The 21,483-nt window shown below is 41.5% G+C and overlaps 1 protein-coding gene across 1 annotated transcript in view; it reads left to right on the forward strand.

Annotated features, from left to right (window-relative positions):
- ARL15 (ADP ribosylation factor like GTPase 15) overlaps positions 1-21,483 on the forward strand; it is a 402,700-nt gene that overhangs the window by 120,308 nt on the left and 260,909 nt on the right. The gene's annotated exons all lie outside the window — the stretch shown is intronic.

Genomic DNA, 21,483 nt, shown 5'->3' on the forward strand with positions numbered 1-21,483 from the left:
CCTTTGCACGATGACACTCCCTTTTTCCTTCTGTCTTACCCTTCCAATTCCTGATTCTTCCGTCAGCCTATTTTCCGAGTGGTCATCTCACGTGAGGCACAGATGGGATCTGAGAGAATTGCTCCCTATACAGTGACATACAGGGAGACGAGAAGGACTTCGTCCCCTAAAGCAGGAATCCACTCAGGACCTGGGAGTGACCTGCCACTCTTGGTTTCTTGTCTGTGTGCTGGTCTCTGGGGGTCACAGACCACGTTCAGGTCTTTGAAAGTGGGATGGTGTGAGACCCAGACTTGATCTTTTCCAATTTCATGCTTGTTTTCTTTCCATTTTCTATCATTAAAAAGACTGTACATTAAAATCTTTAAAGAGCTTATATGTTGCAGAGCTGAGCCAGCAAGTGTGCTAATCGACTACTTTATTATTTCTTTTTGCTGTTGATCTATATTCAAAGTAGAATTTCCCATGATGTCACAAGAATGTTTAATTGCTTTTTCTTTAGGGTCCAAGCTATATAATTTTAACAGTTGAGGCTCGTTTACCTGATTAGGGGGTGCAGGCCTGAGAAAGAAATCTGGTCTGAGAAATTTTAACCTTTGATCTGAGTCCTGCTTGACTTTATATTGCCAAAGAGTTCTTTTGAAAAAGTGATGAAAATGTCCCCTTATTCTTAAATATTCAGATTTAAATTTTAAATGGCTAAAGTGACTTTAAGTAGAATAGTGATGAGTTCTGTCAAAATAAGGTTCCTTTAAATACCTAACTGACCTCCTAAAGTTTCGTCTTGGACCAGCCAAAATGCTCTATAAATTTTAACTTCAACAAGTAATTTGTGTTCTACGTGCTGACTCTCTTGGGCCATTCTAGAAAGCTGCATAGTCAATCTGTTAAGTTTTGAAATGAATTCTGCTTTTTTTTTCTTTTAAGTAAAAGCTATTAGATCACATAAAAGTGAAAGGTATTCTGTGACCTAAAATTTCGTGATTATGACCCATAAAGAAAAATATAACACGTAGCTGGTGGGGATACAGAAGGGAAGAGCATTACAGTGAGAACACTGTGGTTCCAGTGGGTTTATTAGGCTTTGCCTCACAGGTATACAGTGTTTTGTTCTTGCTGTTGAAAGGTGTTTAAGCAATTTGGACTATGCTAATAAACTTCAGTCTAATGTGTTTGAGGTAAAAAATAAAGAATAAAACAGAAAGCCAATAATACCGCCAATATTAAAGGAAGTACAAAACTTACCAGTCACAAAGAGGTAAAACCAACACATCTGTTTCCTGCAAATGTTAGCCTACCCCTGGAGCCAGGTGTCTCTACTACCCAAGAATCAATACAGTATATTTACTGGTGTGTTCTTTGGAGTTTAAAATTTTTGCCCTTTACTGTAAAATTCATATGAATGAAAATATACTAGGACTGTTGGTTTTGATTTTCCTTTTTCCTCCAACCCTCATTCCAAAGAGGCTTATGTGGGTAACTGGTAACTCTAACATAAATAAATGCTTGTTCACATTTGTAAGAGTTCTATTTCAGTTGGATATACTTAAATCTCATAATTCAGTATCTCTCACAACAGCTGTTACATAATTTCACTTTTTTAAAAAGATTTTATTTATTTACTTGACAGACAGAGGTCACAAGCAGGCAGAGGCAGGCAGAGTGGGGGGGGGGGAAGCAGGCTCCCTGCCGAGCAGAGAGCCCGATGTGGGGTTCGATCCCAGGACCCTGAGATCATGACCCCAGGCAAAGGCAGAGGCCTTAACCCACTGAGACACCCAGGTGCCCCTAATTTCATGTTTTAATAAGGAATGATGGAGAGAACATGAACATATAAATGCCAAAATTTTGAGTAACAACCAGAATCTTGTGCTTTCTAGTCTATCCATACCAAGAAGAGAAATTTTAGTAATTGTGTAAAATAAGCTTGAGGTAGTGCAATAGTAATTGTCTTAGTACAGGCTCCTATGCCGAGTGCCTTAAACAACAGACTTTTTTTTTTTTTTTAAATAGTTCAAGAGCCTCCGGAGTCCAGGTGAAAGAGCTGGCAGAACCAGTGTCTGATAAGGACCTGCTTCCTGAGGTTCATAGACAGCCCATACTTTTTGCTGCGTGATGGGAGGGATAGAACTGTTCTCTGGCATCTCTTAAGGGCACTAATCCCCCTCATGAAGGCTCCACCCTTAAGACCTGATGACCTTCCAAAGGCCCTGCTTCCTAATACTGTCCTATGGGGGTGGGGGTTAGCATTTCAAATAATGAATTCGAATGGGGAGACCTAAACATTTAGTCCACAACAGTAGTAATTAGCACTTACTGCTTCATTGCCCATGTAATATTCTGAGCACTTTGTGTTAGAACAAACTTAACTTGACAAAAACTATATAATTATCCCCATTATTGAGGTAAGAAAACAGTCTCAGAGAGGTTAAAGGATTAGCAAAGGTGGCTCAGCTAGTAAACAGTGAAGCTGGCTGAGTCAGACCCAGAAATCGGATGCTAGAGTTTGAGCTCTCAACTTCTAAGTAGTAGAAGAAGCTGCAATCCGTATTCCCTTTCTCCCTCCAAGCAAGTCTGCGATCTTCTTGATTAATATGCTTTGGTATTTTGAGGGTTCAGTAATTTCATCTATGAAATAATAATCTTGTGCTCTATAAGGTCTTTTCTAGCTCTAAAATCTAAATTCTGTATAGTTTAAAATCAACCATCGATCAGCCAGTTGGGGACTGGTTAAATCCATTTTGGGATGATCATACAGTGAAATTCTGTGCTCACATTAACAGGAATCAACAGAGGATTGTCTGTGAGAAATCAGAGAAACAATGAACTATTGGTATAACTATAAATACAGTGATCCTGTTTTTGCGTAAGAAGAAAAAATGGTGATCAGACAATAGTATATATGCATAAAAAAGTTGAAGAACCAAACACCCATAATCTTTTAGGAGGTTAGAGTATAGAAGGACTTTTACTTTTCTCTCTTATATATTTGATTGATCCAATTATTTTTTACAAGTACTTTAAACGTCAGAAAAAATAGAAAAAAGTCAAATATACATCTGTGTGCGCCTGTAACTGGTCTAGACATAACAGAAGTTTTCCTGAAACATGAGGGGTTGGGCCAACCTTTAGATTAATGGAGAGAGCAAATTATTTCCTTCTCTAGCCTGTGGAAGAATTTTATGGCCCCCCACTTGTTTTTGTAGCTATTTAAATCATTCTCTTTTGTATCGTGGTAAAATCCTTTTTGCAGGATTCCTTATGAATAAAAATTTCAAGGTAAGGGTTGGATTCATTTTATTCCACATTTTTATTGATTGTCTGAACACAAAATTTTACTTTCTCTTTGTTGAAAGTAACCCCCTCGAGTCTTGTTGCCTCAGTATGTATTGATCACAGGTTGCTTGATTTTGAGAGGGACACCCCCATTACGGGGATGGGGTGGTTATAAGAAATGTACAGCTCTGACTCAAAACTGCTGGTTCCAGAAGTTTTCAATCATCTTTATCTTTTTCCTTCTATAAATCAAATGATTCAGACAATTGTTTTCATTCTTACCCAAAGAGCAGTTAGTATGTAAGTGTTCATATCTCATTTATTGTTCTTAAAATATACTTTAAAGTGAACTCCCCTGCATCTGTTATTCTTACAAGATAATTTTCGAAGTCTGAGACAAGGAATACCTTTTTTAGATCTTTCCGAGCTTGCAAGTAAATTACCAATTAGAATATGGGTAGTGAATAGAGAATCTACCTCAAAAAGTGAGACTAAAACCTTCACGTTTTCCTGTTAATCCAATGTAATCTTGATTCTAGGCTGTTTTAGTGGAGCTATTCAATTTGCTTGAGATTAATCATGATTAATATAATATCCATTGATATATTTCACAAACACCCTGTCAGATATAATGATGCAAATTTGAATAAATGATTGAGTTCAACTGTACATCTAATGGGAGAGACAGACATTCAGTTACATGTTGACTCTAATGCAATGGAGTAAGTAGATCATGAGCAACATAAAATAATGAGTATAGAGGTGTAGTGTGAGCCTAGAGCAGGGAGGAGGAATTAGGAGGGGTTAGTGGGCCATGAGAAGTGAGAACAGTATTGTCTCTTGGACAAAGGAATATGGATTTACTTTCTGAGTAATATCATCCCTAGTGTGTGGAAGGTCTGCATATCATTTCCATCTCCTATAGAGATGGGACACCCCACTCCAGGCCAGCCCTTTCTTTGGGAATCCAAATAGCATGCCTAGAGGTCCCCTTGGTAAGTGTGTACAGCTGAAAGTAAAACTCTTCCATAGTAGGAGTTAGATAACAGAGGATTCATTTTTTGTGTATGATGTATCAGGTATGTTGAAGTAGATTCCTTGCAGGCTTTGACCTTCTAGACTGTGTTTAACCTATAAATAACAGTGCTTAATACTGTGTAAAGTCGTCATATCTTCTATTACCCAAGCCCTCTCTTCACTTTGATGAAAAGGTAGATAATGCTTTTCTTCTTCCCCCTCCCATTGCCAGGTCAAAGATTTTTGTTAGAGTAAGACTAGAGAAAGATTTTTCATTTTAGGTGGCTGGAAAGTACATCCAGCTGAAAACCATCAACCATTTAGACTACATGCTTCATTTGAGTTGTGTTTCTGGATGCAAGTCAAGTATGACAACTGAGAGTTTCATAACTTTTCTAACTTGCTTCAAAAATGTTTTGGGGCCAAAATAATTATGAGGTCTTTTCTGTCCTCTTCTGGTGAGGCCTTCTGAAGGTTATCAAGGTCAAGACTATATTGCTGGGTCTCAGTGAGCAGTCAGGAGTCTTAGGCTTACATCATCTCCTATCCTTGCTTATGTTCTCCCAGCCATGACTTGTCATTTCTTGTTCAAGACAAACATCTCGTTGAGTCCACGTCTCAACAAAGAGAAACTAATAATGTGTTACCTATTTTGTCTGCCTTAGCAATGCTCAGGTTCTTTCATTGGAGTTACAATTTATAGACAATGGAGAGTAAGTTAGGAAGGGGAAATACACTGTGGAAGGTCTACTGGACAAGGAACAACAATGGAAAGTAATAGTGGGAATAATTCCAATGAGTGACATTCACAGTCAGGATTCTACAGTGTTCACGGCCATAATCTCCCAGTGAACACTCAAATCCAGATGGTACTTTCTGTTTGGTGCTTTATTTGTGGTAGTATCATCCATTAGATCTCACCAACCATACCTCAAGCTGATTTTATAACCATACATCTGAGCAGCTTTTGATAGAGCGATATGAGCTACTTCAGTGAATCAACAAGTTGATTTAGCAGCTGTGATGTGCTAGACATAGTACATATTTTGAAGTAGTTACAGTTCTGTCAATAAACAATGAAGGCTCTATCATAAAACAGTAGGGATAGAACATACGTATATTGAAGAAATATTTAAGACGTGGAATCAACACAAGTGGGAGCCTTCATGAATTGTGAACAGTGTGGAAGAGAAAGGAGTAAGGATGTTGAAGTGGTTTCTAGCTTTAGATGGTGTGTTGGATGGTGCCATGCTAAATGAGGAACAAATGGGTGGGAGGATTAATGATGAATTTGCGTTTTTGAATATCTAAGGGATAACTAGATACAGATGTCTAACAGGAAACTTAAAAATGCTGGATTGATTCTGCGGAAAAAGATTGAAGTCTATACATGGAATCTGGAAGTCCTCAATATAGTCGAAGCAATAAGAATTGAGGGGAATGGCCCAGGTAAAACACCTCAAGTGAGAAAGAGCCTATTTGGACTTAAAGATACACCATGGATTTCTATTTCTACTGTTGCCCTGAGATTATCAAGATCACCAACATCCTGCATATTCCCAAATATAATGGTTGTCTGTATGTTCTGATCTTAAGTTACTATTTAGAAGCATTTATCTTAGTTGATCACCTTCTCCTCCCTCTGGTTAAAGCACTTACTTTCCTTGACTTTTATGACCCTGTTTTCTAGTTGCTTCCCTCCACGTATCAGACTGCTTGGTTTCCCCTCTTGTGGCCAACTTGCAAAGGTTGGACAGCTCCAGGAGTCTGCCTAAGCCTTCCCCCTCTTTGTCATTTGCATGATATTAGTGTTGTAGTTCTAGAGTAGGACAAAACTTCCTAAGATAAAAGTGTAAGGTATACCAAAACCAAGAAGATGTAATTTTAAGAGGATATATGTTTTATGTTCAAGGAAAAGATGTATAGAATACAAAACTCCATTGACCTCAGTCTAATGAGAGGTTAGGAAATAATCCAATATGCTTGTAAGGGATCTCTGGAAACCATTCAACAAATCAGTTTAAAAATATTTATTGTTTGGGGAGGAACACCTGGGTTGCTTAGTTGGTTGAGACTCCCACTCTTGGTTTCGGCTCAGGTCATGATGTCAGGTCATGAGATTGAGCCCTGTGTTGAGCTCTGCGTCAGCTAAGAGTATGCTTGGGTTTCTCTTTCCCTCTCCCTCTGTTCCTTCCCACCACTCAGGCGTGTACTCTCTCTCAATACGGCACCCCACAATATTGGCCTTAATGTGTCCTTAGAGCTAGATAGGAAGACATTAAAATGCAAAGAAATGCAACTCTAGTGAACTAATGAAATAATTTAGGTACAATCTAGGAGGAATGTTGCTGATGCAGATCTCAGAGAAGAATTATGTGATATCAGCTTGACTCTGGGGTTCCTGGTCCTTAACAAAACCATTTTTAGGGCCTGGCATTTGCATTATAGGGACTTGGAAAAGAATTCCACAAAGTATCGTGGAAGAATCCAAATCATGACTTACTGTCAGAACTTTAGAATTAGGTATAGACATGAAGTAAATCAAATAAAACTTTAATTATTGATATTTTTGTGGTAGGTTTGAAATAACATTTTAATTTTTGTAATTAAAAGATTTTTCCTATAATCATGATTTAATTGTGATTCTGATTAAAGCTATCAAATTGAATAACTTAGACTTGTGATCTTGGCATGTTTTTGTAATCAGAATTGAAATGTTTGAGGACTTAAGACCTACCAAGTTTTATGTTTGATTTATTGGTGTTACAAAGAATTTAGTACTTGGAAACATTTGTGTTAAGCAATTGAAGGGCTTTAAAAAGAAAAGTAACTATATTAAATTTATAAATACAAGTTAAAATTAAAGGGAATTTAATGAATAAGTTTGTTAATGAGACCAAGTGTTAAAGTACAGTAATGGGATTTATAAGACAAAAAGCATAAGGAACAGTGAAGTTGTTACATTTTGGCTTTAGTAATTTCAACATCAGTTTGCAAAAGGAGTCATTTCCTACAAGAATACCATGAAAACTGACACTCCCCTCAGTATACACAGACTCTATAGGTGACCTTATCCATGGCTTAAAAACTACCCAGCGATACTCATATTTTTATCAACACTAACCCCTCTTCAGAACCTCAAACTAGTAGGCATCTTAAGGTAACTAAAACCAAATTCTTCCATTTCTTTCCCATCCAGTACCCCCAAACCTTAATTCCTTAGTTGTTAAAGCCAAAAAATCTTGGTGTCATTCTGGATTTCATTTCAGTTGCTAAAAAGTTGCTATCAGGGTCCTGGAATGCAAAAAAAATGGTCTATTCAAATTGGGTAATTTGAGGAGTTCTAACTAATGAGAATATACAAAGGTGTGGACAGTGTATGAGGAAAACCATCCCTAGTCCCAAAGGAGCAAAGTAAGGGAGCCCTTATGGGAACCTGGAGGCAGAGAGAGAGGGCTGAGTGGAGGGACTGCCTGACTGAAGCTGTGGGTCTCACCCTCAGGGTGTAGCCAGCCCCCACTGGCCTGGCATGGAGGGAGCTGAGCCAGTTTCATTCTTTCTCCCCTACTGGTGCCTCCACTCTGTGCAGTCTGACTAGAAGCCAGGGCTGGGGTGCTCAGCTGTGCAGTCCCTACAGGTCAGCCTGCAAGCCCAGGGAGCATGATGGAGAGGGTAGAGGCAGGCCAGGGATGCACACACAGAAGGCACCGAGCACAAAGGCTAGTAAGGACTGCAGTATCTTATTTCTGGGACATACCCTAAGTAGTTCTTTCCCCCATGTATTTTCTGCATTTGGTGTCCATTTCCACTGAACTCTACTTTTCTTTGTGGTTTATGACCCTCTTTCTATTTTTTTTTTTAGCTTTTTTTTTTCTCTTCTTGAGTATCATTACCCCCACCACACCTTAGGGTACCACTGTTTCCTGACGTACTCATCTAGTACTCTCTCCAGGCAGAGGTCTGGAAGGGTAGCCAGAAATTTTATTAACTAATGTGCTTTTTATAGCCAGGTAACTTGAATGTTAAGTTGTTAGAAATCATCTTAAACCCAAATGAACATATGTAAAGTGTAATTATTAGCAGTTGACATTTTAGTATTGTGTGCTTTGTTTTCTGACTCTTCAACCTTTTTGAAATCTCGTTAGTTGTTGGAGTAAAATAAATACCGAGTCTTTTAATGAAAGTGTAGGCAATTCTCAAGCTGAGATGGAGGAGAGTATTAGAGGTGGAGGTTCCAACTGCCATGGAAGCATGTCTTGTATGAAGTCAAGTTACTTGCTGCTCTCGGTGTGATCCCCCTTTTGGCTCCATTTAGAGTGTATCTTTTGCTACTATTTGATCTGATTTTATTGGATCTCTTTTTATCACCTCATTCACTTCTCATTTCTTTCAAAGAAGGACTAGATATGGCTTACAATAAAAAAAAATCTAAGAAAGCATATGAAATACATGATTTACCATTCTGTAATGTAGCATTTAAAAAATCTCATGGCTTAAGATTTCTTATCTTCTGTACTTTTTGGAAGGTGACTAGAAATGTACAAATTGTAGGAAATTGTAAATCACGGCAAATTAATAGGATTGCAGAGAGCTGTGGTGTTTGTGTATACTTGATTTGGGAGTCTTTCTAGTTAAGAAAATCTCAGGGCAATTTTGTATTCTCTACCATATCCCACTGCCACCAGATTATGTGACAGTGAGGTCTTACTTTAGTATATACAGACTTAGTTAAGACTGAAATTCTGCAGCAAACACTTGCATTTTTCTGGTGATGTCTTACTCCCCTTGTGATTCCCAGATGAGCCCTGATCCTCTCAGATACATTTTATGTACTCTTTCGCTGATGAATATTTTATCTCTGCCAACACTGTCTCTCATTTGTCCATGAACAATTCCCTTGAGGGCCTTTGTATCCACTATTATTGTAATTATGAAATCGATTCTAACACTAGATCCGAAGAGTCGTGAGTGTAGCCTCTCCTGCTTATGGAGAGCCATGGGGAACTACAGAGTCCATTCAGGTGGAGTCATAATTCCTCATACAGACTGCCATAAATTACTTCCACAGATTCACCAAATGAAACAAAATGTGTTTAAAAAAAAAAAACAAAAAACAAAACCAACAACGCAGTTTATCAAATGCTTTTCCTCCCAACCTCCTCCATATTGTTGGTTGTTCTTTAACATGCCTGTTTACTGCAGGCATTCAGATTTTATCCTTTTGGGAAAGCTGAATTTGTCAGCCAAAGACCATGGTTTTCAAGATTTTTAATTTTTTTTTTTTTTTGCAAACCATAAATAAGATTGCTCATTTTGTGTGTGTGTGTGTGTTCCAGATGAGTAGTTTTTTGTTGTAACAGTTGCGTCACGATTATGCTGTGATTTGCACGCCAGAAAAGGGAGACTGGAAGGATTATACATTAGACAAATACGTTGAACACCAGAATGGTCTATTAAAGAACAAAAACAAAAAACGGCCCAGTCACACATCCTTAGGGGATTTGTGTTTCTAGTGACAAGCTATAGCACGGACAACTCCTGATTGAATTTTTGTTTTTAATTAACAAAGTTAAGTGCAGCACACATCTCCAAGTCTGCCCTGTTCCATTTTCCACCAAGATACTAAAGTGAAAGGAAAGCGAGAATCTGCGAGTGTGGACATCAGAGGTGCCAGGTGTTAGCTTTCTGTACATACCCAGCCAGCCCCCACCGTTGTACATGTAAGAACAGAGCGGTAAGACGACGGAGAGAAAGCAGAGAATGCATGTAGGTTAGGAGAGCTGTGAGTGCATACACGGGACGTTAGGATGGCAGATGTGTTTGCGCAGGAAAATCCCAGCCAGATTTTCTGTTAGCTTCCATCCTGCCCTCTGCCTTGAGTCAGCTGGACTCTTCTTGGCCATTCCTAGGAGTCTGGCATATTCTTTCAGATTAAATCCGTGGAATTGGAAGATCAACAAATGCTGTTGTATTTTATGTTCTTTAAATTGTAATAATAGAAAAAGTCTGCTGTCTATTGGGCCCAAGGACAAAATGTGTAGTTGGTATTGTTTTTGGCTGCCCTACAAATGAGTACTCTATTTGCAGTCCCGCAGGAGCTTGGCATCAGGGCTCCCTCCTTTTGTTGCTGGAGGTAGGGGACAACCATTTTTGTTCTCTGCTGCCTGGCAGCCAGGACCCCAGCACGAAGCCAGAGTTCATCCAGTTGGATGGTCCAGCCTGATGCTCACTGGCACCTGGCTGGTGTAGTCAGGTACACTGCGGTGGACTTGGGTGCAGGGTGCCAACTAGTTAGTACAGATGGTGACTCCTAAACTAGTGGTTGCTGCCATGTCACCTTGGGCTGCCGTGATTCTGGCCGTTCTTGAGCTTCTCATCCGTTCTGAGAATTATCCCCGTATGCTGCCGTTTACAACCAGACTCCTGTCTGGTATAAAAGAAAAAGGACACTCCTTTGAAAAACCACTTAGGATGTTCAATTATCATATTTTCTTGGTAGCTTGAGAACTCCTTTGATGGGAGTTGGTGCTTATTTAACTCTCCCCCCTACCCCACGAAAAAAAGAAAAGAAAAGTTGATCAGGCTTGATTATAGTAAGACACCAGAAAAATAGGTCAGGACCACAGATCCCTTTGATACCTTCGCCAGCCCGTTAAATGGAACCTGTATTGTTTATATAATTTGTATGGGGACATAATTTAAGGCATTTGTGCTGTAATCCAGGGAACTAAATAGAGCAAATAATAAACGTGTTTTTAATATAAAGTCCACGTGCTACTTTGAATATTCTGAGGGAACAGAAGATTGTTGTTGTTATTTCATTTTTGATCAGTGAGGTGTGTGGTTGCTGAGAGAAGCCTGGTGATACCTCCGATGACCTCACGTGGTCAGCCTCTGTGAAGTTCGACAGTGGCCGGAAAGTGCCTCTTTAATGAGACACACCTTTAAATCACTGTCTCTGATTAATTCCAGCTTCGAAAGTGAGAAGATGGCTTGCGCTCCCACTGCTGCTAGCTCAGCTGCGGCTCGGAACCATCCAGCTGTGCCATCCCCTCCTCCCTCCTCACCAGTGCAGACTCCGCAGTCAGAATCTGTCTGACACGTGGGATGATGTGTGAGGCGAGATCACGTCTCGTTCACTGTATTGGTTCTTCAGCGCTAGACCGTAGTGAACATTCATCTTTGGCAGCAGTTAACAGCAACGAGATTGGAGGATACACATGGGTTACAGACCCTTTACTCCCTATTATGCCTTTGTCTAGGTCCACATCCACATAGGAGATTCACATGCAGAGAGTTGGGTTAGCTGGTAAGATATACCGGTGATGTTTAAAAGCTGCTTCATAGGAGTTTTCTACTCTCAGGTGAGAGAAAAAATCCAGTGATGGTCCCACTATATATCATGTCGTGCTCCCTTTTAATGGCTGTTGTAGCAAACCAAAGGACTGTCTACATGTCCTTAGTCACCACTGGCATTTGGTATTTTATCTATCTATCTAACTATAAAATATCATAACTTTGACCAAATGGATAATAAAATGAATCCAAATCCTGAATTAATTCTTTAATTATTTACCCTGAGAAGAATCCCGATTGGTCAGAAAAGTCTGTTCCCTTTAGGAAGACAGCCCTAGGTGAGAAAGCTCGTAAGTCATCATGGTAATACGTACTAATGGAGCACTGTTGAGAGCATTTGTACCTTGTACTGCGTTGACTGTGAGCACCAATCTGTGAGATGATCCTCAGTTTCTGAATTAGGAAACAGGTATCAGTGAAACAACTTCTCCAGATCCCAGTGCGACTCTGTTTTGGGCTTGTCTGACCATGCACTTAGTAAAGCCATGTACTTAATTAATCCTTGGGGAGCTTATCAGCCATGTGGTGGATGCTGCGTCAGCCACTGAAGTTCCAAAGTTGAATTAGAAGTGGTGCCTACATTCAGGGCTCCAAGTCCGATGGGGAGAGTATGGACTGGAAATGAACTTCTCAGAATGAGAAGTGGTGGGACGGTGGAATAGAAAAGGTGCTAAGGGAGTTAAAGAAGATCATCTAAATTAGACTGCAGGCGCAGAAGTCTTTCTGGGGGAAAAAAAAGATCACGGAGCTGAGTTTTGAAGGGTGACTAGGAGCTGGCTAGAGGAAGACCGTGAGCATGATGTATGGGCAGAGGGCCAGGTCCTTGCACTTAGAGCATGAAAGAGACTGGAACAGGACCTGTGTACATACGGCTGCCATGGGGGTCATGAATATGGTGGAAAGTCATCTCCTATACATCATAAACTGAAAATACAATTTTAAATTTTGTGTCTTGAACCCTGGTTTAAGTGCTTTACAGACATTACAACCATTATCTCATAGGATCCCTCGAGCAGCCGTTGGAGACCACAAATAAAGATAAAGTTCAGATCATAAGGAGCCTCTCTGCTTAGATAAGGAGCTTGGACTTTATTCTGACAGTTCTAGATGGTCATGGAAAGATTTGAAATCTTGGGAATGACTTGATGTGTTTAAGAGGTCATCGTTAGCATCTTGGAGACTGAATTGGAATCTGTAAACCTGAGGTAAGGAGACCAGTTGTGAGAGCAGACTATGTTATCTAGAAGATAGTGGAGATGTTTTGAACAAAGGCTTTGGGGCTGAGAAGAGCGGGGGATCAGAGAGATGGAGTAGGACGGAATTGGTGACTGATGGAATATGTAGGCCTCAGGTCCATCTTCATGGAGCCCAAGATTGTTAAGTGAAAGAATGCTCTGTTTTTTCCTGAAATCTGGGGATAGGATTTCCACTGTTAGGGGCTACCAGAAAGCCAACATGAGTTTGATTTGTTTTGCTCTCTACCCTTACAGTGCTCCCCAGCTCCAAAAGCACCAAGAGCAGAGAGAATTTGCATTGTTAGGATCTCTTCTACGATTTTTTAGAGGATACTTAAATCCACCTGAAGGCGTACTTAGGGAGCCTACCTCTTTTTTTTTTTTTTTTTTTTTAAAGATTTTATTTATTTATTTGACAGAGAGAGATCACAAGTAGGCAGAGAGGCAAGCAGAGAGAGTGAGAGGGAAGCAGGCTCCCTGCCGAGCAGAGAGCCTGATGCGGGACTCGATCCCAGGACCCTGAGATCATGACCTGAGCCAAAGGTAGTGGCCTAAACCACTGAGCCACCCAGGCGCCCTCTTTTTAAATGTCTTCATTCCCTCACTCTTCCTAAGTGTACAAAGTATAGGAAGATGCCTTTGGTAATGAATATTAAAACTGTTTATTTATTTTTATCCCCCACTTCCCATTGAGAAATGTTCTGTTCAGATAGTGACCAAAAATGAGGTTTGATACAAAATGCATTAATCATTCATTTTCAGCTAAATTTTGTATTTCTTGGCTCTTGGGGGGGGAGATACATGGTCTGAAATTGACTCATGTGAAGCCCTAATTTGGGTATGTGTGTGAATATGCACGTAAAGCTTGAATCTTACCACGCACAGCCATGCTGGGAAATTTTCTGCTGATTTTATTGGATAATTCTATTATTTTAAATATCGATAGAAATATTCCATCTAGCCATTATAAGAGAATCAGTACATAGTAAAAATGAGACCTTTGTCTTCTACTTTTAGCTGCCTTTTTGAGTTTTAGTTTAAAAATTTTTTTTTTCTCCCCCTTGATCGATTTTCCGTGTGAGAAGTCCTGAAATTGTGGAGAGCTAGGAATATAGGAATGTCTTGAATTAGAGTCTCTTTATATCTGATTATCAGATGAAGGCCCTAATTTTTAAAACTGCACTTTTGGTTCATCCTGAGATGCTCGTACCAGAACTGGTGAATGCCGCCCATCAGGGATGACCGATGCACAGGCTGGGAGCCACGTGGGTCCCTGGTCTGGCTCAGCGCAGCGGCACTCTCTTCCATTCAGGGTCTCAGATGTCTGCTCCTCTGCAAAGCCGGGAGGCCAGTGTCTATAGCTGCTAAAGCATGAAATCCCCTGCTTCTGTTTGTTTCTTTTGTTGCCACGAGTTAATAGGGACAGAGACAGGAGACAGCCCAGAACAAAGCAGAAATAATGGAGTATTTCACCCCAAAAAGGAATGTGGATTGAGAAATACAAAGGGTAAGGCAAAGACAGACTTAGTGTCCCAAGGCAGTGTGATGTATTGGCCAGAAGCCTCAGCCCTGGGACAATTCCGGGCCAAAGCCTTCATCAGTGAGCTTGGAGCAGCCCACATGGCTGAAAGGTTTGACCCATCTTCTGTAAAAACAATTTATTGTTTTTCCCAGTAGGGTCTTAAAGGGCCGCAGGATTTTTCACCTTGAAAAGTGGATTGCTCTGGTGACGTGAGGAAGAGTCTTCTGCTGGGATCTGCCATGTGGCCAGGGGCCTCGTCATGGTCTACGCAGACTCCCTGCTCCTTCCTTCTGTTGCTATAGGTGCCACTTGAATGTCCCTTCTCTTCGCTTCTTTGCAAGAACCCCTGGTTTATTCCAAGACATTGGTGCATATTTGAAATTCATTTTTCTTCAAGGTGGAAGGAAAGGACTAGCTGAGAGATGTCATGTTTATCGTAGATTGTCTCCTTCCCGCGTATTTCCGCACATCTCGGTTTATTCATGTATTATCTCCATACTCTCCCCCGTTACAGTTTATTTGGGTTAGTATTTGCTGACATATTTACTTTGCTGAGGGATAATTTACATATACCTATATTTTAAGGGAAAAAATTGAGGAGTGTTTAGACCTTTTTCTCCCCCTTGCTACCGTGCTTAGAATCAGAAATCTCTGCAGCCAGCATGGGCTTCTCTTAATAGACAAGCTTTGTCCTTGCCAGAGGACAAAAAATGGTTAAGTGAAAGCAGCAGACAGCGGGGCAGAGAAGCCAGCAGCTCTTCAGGGCTCCCCCCCTCGCCTTCCTCGAAGCCTGTCCCCTCGCCTCCTTCCCCACTCCCTAACTCAGCCCCGCAGGAAGCCGTTCGTCCAGCTCTACTGGGAGGAAGATACGGGTCCTTGAGCCATAAACTTAACAGTGCAAGGAAGGAAGCAGTGTCAACGCTTGTATTTCCCCTTCTCCTGCCAAGTGTCTGTTCTCTGATGCAGGCAGACTTCCTTAACATGCTCTCATTCCCTCAAAACCATGGAAACAGCCGTGTCTGGGGTTCTGATCCTGGAGTCTGGCCTCGGTGGCACCAAGGCTGAGAGGACGTGAGTAGATGGGTGCTCTAGAGCCAAGCAGCCGTGGTTGGAGCTCCACTCTGTCCCTTCTGAGCTCTACCACATTGTTGTGTGTCTGTGTTCCCTCTATACTGGATGCTGCTCATGTCTCCTCCGCGTGGCACCCCCTCAGACTTTAGCGGCTTCCCATCCTGGCTCCGCTGAGGGCAAGTCATTTGCCACCTCTGGGCCTCGATTTCCTTATCTGAAAATGGGAAGCACATAGTGCCTTTCTCATGGGTTGTTCAAGGAGGAAGTGAATTAGTACATGCGTCTTCTGTTGGGTGCTGAGTAGTGTTAGCGACATTTGGCCTTGTTTTTAAGTTTTGGGGGTACCTGTCCTTCCTCGTGTCTTTTCCAGAAGTTTAAGTAGCTTTATAAACCTTATGACCCATTTTGGTTGTAGCTTCCAAAGACAGGCCCACATTTGACTATTATGGACTTAGAAAATATTTTATTTTAAATCCTACAATTTTAGATATTTAAATACAAAGTATTTTATTAATTGGACTTTAATTTATTTAATAAATGGTTAGTGTTAGAAAATACTTCTAGAAGTTGACTTCCTTTTAAAAGCTGCTTCCATCGTGAGAGTGAGGGTCAGAACGTACAGGTGACTTCTTGGTTTTAAAACCAGTCTAAGAAATAAATTTACTTCAGGTTATGGGCAAATTGCCTCTTGGTTTTAGATTCCAACTAATTGGTGTCGCGTGCATCTGGCAAGTATTTATGGAGTACAGTGGCAGGACCCGTCCTGGGACTCTACCGAATGGCTTGGTTATTTGCTATTGGAAACCTCTGGTTTTGAGTTAGTGAGACCCGTATTTAAATACGGAGGAGATAGTGTGGAGTTCAGGCAGTGACTGTGTGACCCTGGGGAACTCCCGGAGCTTCTGAAGAACATTTTCCAGCAACTATACAGAGCTTCAATCAAATTGAAATCACGCTTAGAATAAAATCATGTATTCATGATGAAAAACAGAGCATCGATTGAAACAAATGCCATGTTCCCAAAGGCTAGGGATTCAGGGACATGGGATGGTAGGAAATCCCGGCAATGCAGGGGCCATTGCAGGAGGGGGAGGATTTTGAGGCAGACCCGGTCCAGAATCGAGAAGTGGTAAGACGGGTCTGCTTCTCCAGACGGGTCTGCTTCTCCGCTTTGCCGCCTGGCCAACCTTGGTAACTGTAAAATCAGACTTTATGAATCCAGGATAAATAGGTCTTTGGGTTGATGCATCTAATTCTGTCATCTACTAATTCTTACAATTAGGAAAAAACACAAAAGGAAAAAACACAAAGGAAAAAACAAAGCACATGTGACCTGGTATTTACTGCAGCACCAGAAGTGTGTATCAAACCAGGGAGTGAAAGAAGGGATTCATTCTCTATGGGAACTAGAGAAGACTTTCCAAAGGAGGTGCCCTGGGAACAGAACTTTGACTAGGAATTTGCCAAGTAGAAAGAGTGGAAAGAGCCTTCCCTTCCGCGGGCACACGGTCTGAGCCTGAAGTGCCCAGGCTGCTGGAGGAACTAGTGAGTGAGTGGGAGGGTAGCCGGGGCCATTAAGTGGGAGATGGAGAGGGAAACAAGATGTCTGGGTAAGTGCTTACTTCGTGCTTGATAGTGCCAGTTTGTGGAGCCCTTATTCTCTCTGTACCTATCATGCATGGTGCTCTCCCAGACCTAGCAAGACATCTGCCACTGTCCCCAATGGGAATGGGGACATTTAAAGGTCATCTTGCTGCCTTAGTGCTAGGCCACCCATCTGAGAGGCAAGTTCTCCTTTGACCTTCACAGTTTAATCTTTGGCTCCCCCCTACCCTGGTACATGCCATCGTTCTCCTTGAAGCAAGTATTGCTAAGGCTTTTGTTTGTCCACCTTACAGCTAAAGATTATATGATTTGATTTGTCCAAAGTCTATGACACAGATTTCTGGCGATTATGGTCTCTGCCCTCTCTCAAGACCTTGGCACGCTGTGATTTCCTCATATACAACATCAGTAGAAGCTTATAGACACACACTAAGGGGAAATATCCTGCATTCCAGATACACTAGGTCCTTTTGAAAAGGAACAAGTCATAACAGACCCTGTGTGAAAAGACCTGTGAACTGAAGCAGTCTAGACAAGAGACTATGACCTTGGTTACACACGCGTGTACAACGCCCCCCACCCCCGCCGCCATCCCATAGTTATAACGCAGACTCACCCTGTTCTCTAGTCCATGCTGCAAGTTAGGGCCTGGGGTTGTGTGTCTTTTTAGTGTCTTGGGTTGGAGTGGAAGGGGACGGAGCCTGTGGAAGCTGCTGTGGGTTGATGAAGGAAAGCACCAGCATGTGGGCTGCCAGACCCTTGCCCAAGGAAACTATCACCTAGAATACATTAGGATAATAAGCATCCTGACGAACGGTTATTTATTTGTATGGTGCCTTTCTTGTAGCAAAATGCATTGAACTGATGCCTCAGAACATCCTCCTAAAGAAAGGAAGTGGCAGATAGTGTTAAAACGTTACTGGTTAATCATGGGGAAACTGAAGCATGGATAGGTTTATGGAGCCTGAACAGAGTCACACAATGCCTTAGTGTCTGGCCTGGGAATGAAGCCTGAGTTTGCCGCTCGCTGTCAGGACTGCCGACGGCATTGTGTTTAGCATTGTACAACAGTGAAAGGGGCTTACTCTTAACAATGCGAGAGCTGCTGTAGGAGACAGACACAATGAACTTTGGTACAGTATAGTCTAGAGGCCAAAATGAGTAATTTTAAGTAAATTGACTATGAGATCCAAAGCTTCATTAAGTTTTAAAATGAAAAACAAGTGAAGACTGTACAGTTTTTAGGAACTGACTCAAAAAAACATGAACATTCTTTTCCCGTTTTGAAATAGAATATTTTTAAAAGCCTTATTTTGTTGGCTCAAAATCTGACACAATTCCTGCCAAGCATAGGATTTATTTATTTCAAATAAATATTCAAAGGTTCTGTGATTTATTTCAAAGATTCTGTCTTGTAATGATTGTCAATCTAACCTTTATGCCTTTTATGCTCCAAAATACCTGATTTCCATAGACTGTGTTTTTGGGGGTGGGGGATGGGGGAAGGCTTTTGTTTTATTCAGATTTAAGTTTGGGTTCTTCCAGAACAGTTGAAAATACAGAGCCTAGAATTCAGGAAAGAGCCTGGGGGGGGGAGAGAAGAGATGTCCTATAAGTAAGGTGTCTTAAACATCACTGTGGAGAATCTTGAGAGAGGAGATGAAACACACGTGTGGATTACAGCGTCACTGCTAAATGGCTTTTCATGTCCCAGATGCCTTCGCGACCTAGAGAAAATTAACAGGTGATCTAGATATTAATGAGTTTGGCCACAAATGCTTTTCCATTCTGGATTTTAAAAAGAGCCTGAAGGTGAAATTTGGAATTTCAAAGTGTATTGAGTAATACTGGTATGTGAACAACGTAAACAGGGCAATGCAGCAGTCACCTACAATTTTGTTTTGTTTTTAAGATTTGATTGTTTGGAGCAGGTTAGTTGTGTCAGTCTCCCTCCAGGAGATGGTCTGAGGGAATTCTGGGAGAGGAGCTGAACAAAAAAGGGACAGTCGGGAGCAGACATAGGGTCTCTCCCTTTTTCCCCAGTGAAGATCAAAGTAGCCCAATGAAAGAAACCACAGTGTGATTAGTGGTGTTGCCTGACGTAGTTGAACGTGGCAGAACTCTCCCAAGTGAATAGCTGCTAGCCGGTGGTCCTCTTTGGGGGAGCACACGTATCTGTGCATGTACGTGCACAGGCATATATACATCTGCTTCTTCGAAAAACTCACCACCAGTCCAGGAGATTCAGGGATAGAGTTTGCAGAAAGTCCCACTATCAACCAACTTTCATGGGAATCCAGGATATGATGCGTTGGCATCCTGGGTGCTCTTCAGAGTTGTGGTGATTAATCTTGTAGGAGAAGGCATAATGGAACTCAAGTTTAATGCCAAAGAGCAGCAACTAATATGAGAGAGCAGGAGGGGTTGTTGTATGCACGCAGACTGAAATAATTAGGGCTCCTCAGACTTGAAAAGACGGAGCGGAAATAGGATTAGAGTTTAATAAATTTGTGAAGAATATGGATTAGATGATCACAGAATTGTTTACCAGAAGTAGGCAGAGCCTGTTAAAAGCCAAGAAGTGAAGTGAGGACAAAAAAAGGTCTATCTATACCGGGAAAGTAGACCCTGTACAGCCAAATTACTCTTGAGAACTGAACTAACTTCTGGCATTGAAGGGAAGTGAAAGGGTCAAGGATTACTCTTACTTTGATACTGTTTTCTTGAAATATGAGGGGTTCAGGAGAGACTAGATGAAGCTTCCTAGTAGTTTTTACATTTTCTTTTTTCTTCAGTGAAATGTCAGTGTCGTGGGCTCTTCATTCAACATTTATTCATTGAAGGTAGATGCTGTGCTATGTCTTGTGCTAAGCCCTGGGGACACTGGGATGGAGATGGAAAGAGATGGTTTAGTGGTAAATAGGAAACTGTAGTGTCAAGTGATGACTTGACAAACATGCGGTGAGAGCCTGACACAAATTGCTAACATTCTCCAGGGATGAGATCAGGCGCCCCTGGAGAAGGGGCCCTGAAGCTGGGACCTGAAAGCTGGCGAGTTCACTCAGCCAAGAGCTAGGGGAAGAGAGGATGGCATCTGGGAGTGCCTGGAGATGTAAGAGCACCTGCATGGCTGGGGGCAGAGTAGAGGGAGGAGTGAGTGGAAAGGGATGGGAGAAGAGGCTGGGCAAAGGCAGGAGGGTGGTGGTTGGCGTAGCAGATTATGCAGATTTTGGAAGACCCTGTAGATTGTAAGGGTTTGGATCCTAGAACCGTGGGAGGTCCCTGAAGGGGGTTAAACAGATGAGATCTGATTTTGTTTTTACAAACCTTCATGGTGGCTGCCATGGAGAACGGAGAGGGCAAGAGTGAATATACTGGGACCAGCGGGAGAGTGTTGGTGTTGTCCAGGTGATGGTGGCTTGGACTGCAGAGAAGCGGACAAGTTCTAGAGCTATTTCAGAGGAGGTATGGACTGCTGACCGACTAGGTAGGAAAAATAGGAGAGAAAACTGGTCAAGCTTGACTCATGAAAGAGCCAGTTAGGCCTCAGATTTTATCTGAATGAGAATTAGCACAGATATTTTATAGGTCTCTTCTCTCAGGATCTCCAGATGATCTAGCAGTCTGTAGGTCTCCCTCCCACTCCCTCTGTTTCTCTCCTGAATGATTGAGGACCTAAATATTTCAGGCTCTGTAAGTCGGCACAGAATTGGCCCCTAATAAATGAATGTAAAGTAGGCAGAAAGATCATAAACTACCTAATTTCTGGTCTCCTAAATCTCCCTCCCTTTAATAACTCTTGGAGAGCAAATAGGTTCTTGCCATGCCCAGACTGCACAACGGTTCATAGCACCCTGAGGTCAGTTGACCTGAAAGAGAATTTGGCAAGGCTCAAGATGGAGTGATATATACAGGGACTCCATTGAATGATGTGTGAAGGCTTTTTATTTTCAAATACCAGAGTTGAAAGACGAATACAAAGAATTTTGCTGTGACTCTCCGTTTCACTGGTCATTAACATTGTATCGTGTTGGCCTTATACACTCCTCACCATATAGAGCTGAGGATAGACACAGATTTAGAAATTTTCTTACAAAAAGAAAGAAAGAAACAAAGAAATTTCCTTAACCGATTAATCATGGACATCAAGACCTTTCATCTCTAAATACTTGATTAGTGTGTGTTTTCTCAGAACAAGGATTTTCCTTTTATAAAGAGCACAGTACGGTGATTAAATTCAGGAAACATGACCGCAGGCAACAGTGTTGTCTATTATGTGTCTCCATTCAGCCCTCACCTGTTGTCCAAATGTCACTTCTGCCATTTTCCTCTGCCTGTTTGCTCTGGTCCGATTCAGAAGGCATTGCATTTGGTTATCCTGTTTCTAGTCTTCTCTAACCT

The sequence above is a fragment of the Meles meles genome, chromosome 3 (genome assembly GCF_922984935.1).
Source record: "Meles meles chromosome 3, mMelMel3.1 paternal haplotype, whole genome shotgun sequence".
Lineage (NCBI taxonomy): Eukaryota > Metazoa > Chordata > Mammalia > Carnivora > Mustelidae > Meles > Meles meles.